This window comes from Echinops telfairi, unplaced genomic scaffold (genome assembly GCF_000313985.2).
Source record: "Echinops telfairi isolate 266 unplaced genomic scaffold, ASM31398v2 ScPeMD7_7469;HRSCAF=8507_1, whole genome shotgun sequence".
Taxonomy (NCBI): Eukaryota; Metazoa; Chordata; class Mammalia; order Afrosoricida; family Tenrecidae; genus Echinops; species Echinops telfairi.
The window spans coordinates 7,631,298-7,639,234 of record NW_022111373.1 but is presented as its reverse complement, the minus strand read 5'-3'; positions in this window follow the sequence as shown (position 1 = coordinate 7,639,234).

Genomic DNA, 7,937 nt, shown 5'->3' with positions numbered 1-7,937 from the left:
ATTGTATTGGGGAGGTGAGCACACCATGATATGATTTTTTTAGAACAATTCATTCCTATGACACGACCCTACTGGCCCTCATGAAGATCACTGAAGGTATAGGTTAAGAAATTAAATGGTGCCTAGCTATAAAAAGAACGGCATCTGGAGTTAGACTAAAGCGGAGTCTTAAGCAGTCATCTAAACTGAGTCCACATGGAAGAAGCACACTAGTCAGTGTGATCCAAGGATTGTAAATAATAAAATCCAAATCCGGAGGATGGAATGGCATCAGAGCATAAATCCTGAATACCTCATTTACAGAAAGTTATGGATAACAGTAGAAGCCCAAAATTCATTTGCATGGTCCCCAGGTAAATGAAGCCATTGGTGAATTCCCTCTAACCATAGTCCAGAGATGTGAATATCCTTGGCTGCGAGACAGAACATTGTAAAGTGGAGTTTTGTAGATGTAGGTAGGTTAAAATGTAACACTTTGCCATTTGATTTGTCTTTTGGGCCATTTTATATTGCTCCAGTTTTTAATATTTTCTGCCAAAACACCATTGGGTTTTTCTGTTTTATTTTGTCATTTTTGTTGGATTTTGTTTACTTGTTTATTTCTTGGTTTTGATTTGTATGATTTTCTGATATGAAATCCAGGATAGCTAAATCTATAGAAATGGAAACTGGATTAGTAATATCCTAGATGCATGGAATGGGAGGTTGAGGAACTAATAATACAAGAAAGAAGAAAATATTTAAAAATTGATTGAGGTGATGATTCCATAATTCTTCTTAATATAATTGAACTATTGAATTGTATGCTATGTGAATTATATGCCAATAAAATTATTTTTAATATTATAATAAACAATGGAATTCTCTTAATAAAGTTTTAATTACAAATTTTTTAATAAGTAAAAGATAAGTTAGATAATTATTATTGAGTAAACAGTATTTTACCTTTGAAGGAATTTGCTACTTTTAACTAATTTGTTCAAAGACCAAAGATACTCAGATTATTCATGTTCTTTGCAGTATTTTAGAAGCTGAAGTGATGTATCATTTTGGAATTTGGTAATTTATGTTTTCTCTCTTTTTATCCTGAGCATACTGATGAGAGATATATCAATTTTATTGATCTTAGAGAATTAACTTTTGAATTAATTGACCTTAGTATTTTTCTATATTCTATGTCATTGACTACTGTTTAAATTTCATCATTTCTTCTGCTTACTTTGAGTTTTATTTACTCTTTTTTTCTTGTTTCTTAACGTGCAAGCTGAAGTCAGTAATGCCAACAGTACAAATACTGTCAACAAGTGGGTTTAATGAGTTTCTTAATTATTCTGTAGTAGCTTCAATTTACACAAACATCTTTATCTATCTACATACAGTACACACACACACACACACACACACAAACCCATTGTCATTGAGTTCATCCCATTGAGTTGAAATCCTCTGCAGAGCTTTGTAAATCTTTAAGGAAACAGACAGCCCCATTCTTGGCCCATTCTTGATCCACTAACCTTGCATTTAGCAGTCCGATGCTTATACCACACCACCAGGGCTCTCATGTATATATACACATATGTACATACACATGATAGGATTTCCAAAAGTTCAAGGAAAAATGAAATCAAAAGACACTGGAATTTGTTCACAAACTTTGCGAAGTCCTTTTCTACGTAAGGAGACCCAGCGGCACATCGGTTAAGTACTCACCTGCTAACCAAAAGATCAAATGTTTCAACCCACCCTTGGCTCTACAGGAGAAACTACATGACAATCTGCTCTCATGAAGATTTCAATGTGAGACATCATCATGGAAACCTTACAGAACAGTTCTACTCTAGTCTACAGGCTTTCCATTAATCAGTCACAGAGATGACAAGCAACAACAAAAGAGTATACATATATTTAGTTAGTTACCTACATATCTATGTACACACATACTCCCACACATCTGTATGTATTTAACTCAAACTCACTGACAATGAGATGAATCTAATCCAAATGATAGCCACCATATATGACAAAGCAGAAATGCTACATAAGGTTTTCAAGACTCTAAATATTAATAAGAGCAGGCAACCTCATCTTTTTCCCTTAGACCTACTGGTGGGTGTGATCTATGGTTAGAAGCTCAAAGTTCACCACACTATGCCACCAGGGCTCCTCTATAAAAGGGAGGGGCTTCAAAAAGTTCATGGAAAAATGTAATGAAAATATTATCAAATTTTCCACTAACTTTTTTGAAGCCTCTTCATACATGCATGTGTTTGTATGTGTGTATATTTATTCTGAAGGATGGTTACATTAATATTACTAGATCCAAAAGAAAAGTGATACAATTTCAGACAGGTTTGGTATAGAATCTGGGACATAGGCCAACCATTTAATTCTTGCTCACAGCATGGAACTTAACTGTTTCATATGGTTATAGAATGACTTAATCGGTTTCTCTGCTTCTCCACTTGATATTATTAAGGAGATGTTAAATGTTTCTTGAATGTAAGACTCTCCTGTCATCTTCTAGATAAAGTACAAATTTCTTAGCTTGATCTATAATACTCTTGATAATATAGCAATCCTGTTCTCATGTTGGTAGCCTCAACCTGCCCATTGCCCAGACAAATAGGCTCCTCGTCATTCTCAGTGACCCTCTCAGTTATGACCTTTCTCAGCATGACACCTTTATATACTTTATATGGAACACCTTAGACTTTATATATTTTTTTCCAAACAGATCAAATATCATCTTCCTACAAAACATTTACTAGTTTGAATGGAGAGAAAATGTTTTGAGAAACGATGTACAAATGGGCTTTACACAATTGATGTGTGTATGGATTGGGATAACAGTTGTATGAGCCCCTAATAAAATGTTAAAAAAAAAAGAAATATAATGAGGATATGATGCCAGGGGCTTAAGTGGAGAGCAAATGTTTTGAGAATGATGAGGGCAATGAATGTACAGATGTGATTTACACAATTGATGTATGTATGGATTGTGATAAGAGTTGTATAAGCCCCTAATAAAACAATTTAAAAAAAATTTACTAAACTCTTCCTGCAATTTTGTAAGATTGTAAGTTCTCTAGGGTCCTGAGGGGGCAGTTGAGGCATATCTATAATTATTTATTAATAGCCTTGAGGGACAGGGATAAGCACTTTAGTAAATAGTCGGAAAATCTTGTTTGGATGAATAAAAAAAAGATAATGAAGATTTTTTCCACATGCTCAGTGATCATTAAATTCACACACACACACTTTTTCTCCCCCAAACCATTTTATTAGGAACTAATACACACATCATAAGATTCCATAGTTCAATCATATGATTGTACAATTGCTAGTCCAACCAGTATCAAACATTCTCTTCCTTCTTGAACTCCTTGATATCAGCTCCCCTTTAAATCACACCCCAACCCTGACAGTACCCCCCCAGAAACCCTTATTCTACTTATTGTCTCTGTAGTTCATCAACCCTGGGTTTCATAGACCCCAAAATAGGAAAACATATAACCCAAATTCAAGAGGGTTACCTCCAATGACAAAATATATCTGAGATAAACCCCAATATGAAAAAAACAAAAAATAACACCAAAAAAATTGATCAGGCCCCAGTGCGTCAGAGGAGGGGTCACCTGACAAGGTTTTAACCCTTCCAGTCAGGTGTATCATTTTGATCTCCAGTAGTCATCTTTCCAATGCACGCTGTTTGGCAATCAGTTCTTCCCATCCCTTTATTATGGATAAAGGAAGTCAGTGGAGGCTTGTTTCCTGTGTGGATCTCACAAATGTCTCTTGGGCTCCCACTGTCATCCTTTGCCTTCTGCAAACCAGAATCTCACAACTTAGGCTCTGATGGTATGCCTTCCTTCGACGTCGGAATATAAGATTTAAAATTCTGGGTCACCGGTGGTGGCGTGCTTCTTCCATGTGGACGTAGTTGACGTCTCACTCAGATGGCTGCTTGTTTGGAAACAAGTCTTTAAAACCCAAGACACTATTTTATCTGATAGCTGGGCACCACCTAATTTCTTCACCAGACTTTACTATATCACCCATATCTTCTGTGTACCCTTCCTGAGGGTGAGTATTGAGCAGAGCCCGGGTGTAAAAATTAATTGTTCTTAAATTGGAGCTAGGATTTAGTGTGATCCCAAACCCATTCCTGGATCTATGTTTTTTTAATCTGCCTTTGGCTCCCTTTAGAGACCTCTTTGTTAACTTATCGATCATCTTTCTGGAGCATAAAGATCTTCCATTAATATTGTCATTCATTAGCCCCTGGTACTAATTTTTTTAAACACTGTTGATAGAGGGATATTGGGGCAATGGAGGGTAAGTTCGTATCACAATACCTGATTATTCACTTGTACAGAATTAATCCTTTTGTGGCTGAATGGTATTTATACAAACAACGGGGTTTGGTTGTCAGGGAAAATTTACAATAACGTCAGTCACAGGTCTGCCCAAATAATATATGTCTTATTACAGCACATGAGGCATTGATATAGTTAGTCAATGATTGCCCGCTTACTGACAGTTCAGTACTCATGGTGTAGCTAGCTTCTACTTCAAACACCATAAATTTTCAGTTTTAAGGCCTCAGGTTATAAGTGTGTTTGAGGTAGCATCCAGTTCACTTAGTGGAATTTCCACATTGGATCTCTCTGTTGTGCACCTTGAAGATCCAGGATTCCTTGCCCCAGTGTTCTATGGCACTTGGCCTGGGTTATATTTACTTTTTAAATTCCATTGCTCCATAAACTTTCCGAATCCCCGTAATGGAGTTGACTACATTACGTTACATCACACCGTGGAGGCGGCTCAGCTGCTAAACTACTGAGAATTCAGGCCCAGTCAGGTTGACACAAACCCTATCACACCTTTCAGACAATACGGAGCTCTTCCAGTGGTTGTCAGGTAGCTAGATGTCGTTCGAATTTCTGGGCATAGATGAGTGAGTGCTTCCAGTGCTTCATCAACTCGTTGGAACATTTCAATTGGTACTCCACCCGTTCCTTGAGCCTTGTTTTCACTAATGTCTTCAATGCAGCTTGGACTTCTTCCTTCAGTACCATTGTGCTTGAGCATATGAGGGGGTGCACATTAAAAAAAAACCATAATCCTCCCCAAGGCTATGTATTTAAATTTGTTTTATAAAACAACCTTATAACCTTCCATTACTCTTTTTTTTAAAACTTTTGTTGTGAGTTGGATGGAAGCTTACACTCAACAAGTTATACATCTTTTGTTTCATGTCATTGATTGCAGTCTCCATAATACATCACTTATCCTTCCTCCCTGTTTCCTATTTTCCTTCCCTCTTCTTTTCTAACCTTTTAGAACGTTGGCTCTAGGTGAATGCTGACCTTTTGGTTTTGAATGGTTGATTATTTTAAGTGCATACCGCACTAGGGTTATGTACCTCTCCTAAACCTGTAAGTTGTTTGGCTAAACATAGTCTTGGGGGTGAGTTTATTGCCAGGCCTGAAATGCAACTAAGGATCATAGTCTCAAGGGGCCACCATTCTCTGTCTGGTTAACAAGCCTGGTTCTTTTGTGATTTTTTTTTTAAATCATGTTATTGGGGCTCATACAACTCTTATCACAATCCACACATACATCAATTGTGTAAAGCACACTTATACATTCGTTGCCCTCATCATTCTCAAAACTCGCTTTCCACTTGGGTTCCTGGAATCAGCTCATTTTCCTTTTCTCCTCCCCCTCCCTCCCCACTCCCCCCTCGCCATTACTCTTAATACATTTGTCAAATCTGCGATTCCATTCTTGGAAAGAATTTTCAAACTTATCTGCTTGAATGGCTGACAGCACCTCCCTTGTTTATTTATTCACCTCTTCTATGCCTTCAAATCACTGTCCTTTCATATCCCTCAGTATTTCAGAAACAAAAAGAAGTCACATGGAGTGAGATCAGGTGAGTAAGGTGCATGGGACAAGAGAGGGATGGTGTCTTTTGCCAAAATATGTTACACTGAGATGGCTCTGTGAGCAGGTGCATTGTCGTGGTGGCAAAACCAATCCCCATCTGCCACAAATCAGGTCTTTTTTGTCACATAGTGATATACAATATTTTCAAAGCCTCTAAATAGAAAACTTAATTAACCATCTGACCTGGTGAAATGAACTCCAAATGCACTACAATCAAGATTTTCATTCCGTTCAGAAAGTTGACAGATATCCAGAACGCGGTTTGTCATCAATCAACATTTCACCTCATACACTTGAGTTTTTCCCATAGCGCTGTCCTTATAAGCTGTGATCAACATCACAACAATTTCTGCAGCATTTTTCCTGAGCAGGAAACAAAATTTCACAGCCTCAAGCTGTTCTCTTAAATCGTCCATCACAAATAAACAAGGTTTGAGCGAGTAGCTTTTACAGAAAAAATTCACTATGACCAGAGAGAATCTTCCCAGGAGATGCCCTGGGTGCACTAATTCAGAGTGAGTTGCTTGATGCTCTTAAAATAGTTGAATGTCGATTATTGCTTTTTGGTAAGTGTTTGTGTGTTCCTTCCAACTTCTCTTGATGCTTCCTACCCAGAGTCTTCAGTATTGTACCTTAAGACTTGAATTTTTCCTACAGCTTTCAGTTTGAAATATGCTGAGCATTTTCTGTCTTTTTGACCGTCTAATTCCAGATCTTTGCACATTTGTTATAGTTTACTTTGTCTTCTTGAGCTGCCCTTTGAATTTCTTTGTTCAGTTCTTTGTATGTAGGTACCACAATTTATACATTTACCTGTTAATAGGCTCTTAGGTCATTACCATCATTTTGCTACTGTGACTATGCAATGAACATAGGTGTTTATGTATCTATTCATGTCACAGCTCTTATATCTCTAGAACATAAATCTAAGAAAGGGATAGTTGTATCATCATGCATTCTCTTTCTGCATTTTGAAGGAAGCGCCATATCATTTACCATAGAGGTTGTCCCATTTTGCAATCCCACCAGCAGTGTGTATACAAACCTCACTTTCCTCACAAATCTTTGGACCGAGGTGGTGTTTGTTTGCTTTTAATGATCATTACAATTTTTGCATGGGTGAGATGGTATCTCATTGCCATTTTGATTTGTATCTCCCTGATGGAGATATACATTTATATCTCGCTTCATGACTTTAATAGGCGGGATTGCAAAATGTGCAAAGATCTGGAGTTAGAAAGCCAAAAAGACAGAATATTGAAAGATTCTAAGGGAAAATATTGAATGATGCAGGAAGCATCCAAAGAATATGGAAAGAACACACAGAGTCACTGCACCAAAAAGAACTAGTTGACGTCCAGCTATTTCAGGGGGATGCGTATGAGCAGGAAGCAGTTGTGCCGAAGAAAGAAGTTCTGGCTGCATTGACAGCACGCCAAAAACAAGGCCCGGGAATTGATGGAGCACCAGTGCAATGTTTGGACAAGCTAATGAAGTACCGGAAACACTCCTCTGGGCCAGGAAATGTGTATACTTTCCTTCAGGTTTGTACCCCCCGTTTTTAAAATAAGTTACATACAACACATACAAAGTTTGTGGGGAAAATGGAATTAAATGGGTTTGCCATTTCCCCATGACTTTTTGAAGCTGCCCTTTGAAATTTACGCTTAGCTCTGACTTATTTTGTCCATGTGCCTTAGTTACTCTTGGATGAAGAGCATGTTTCAGAGTCTCCTCTGACATCCATTTTGATCTTTTCTGTCTTTTTAAATGACCTTTGCTTTTCAGTTGGGCCAATTTCATCAATGTAGGTAGAGGTGATAATAATTTTACTGATAATGGATTTGAAGGCAAAGGTCACGTAACCTCTTCAGATGGCCGGGGTTGTGCTGTTGAAGTGATTCAACGGAATGTAGTGGCCCAACATCCTCATCTTCCTGACTCTGTGCACATGTCCCCATGTCAAGTCCCTCATCTTCCTGACT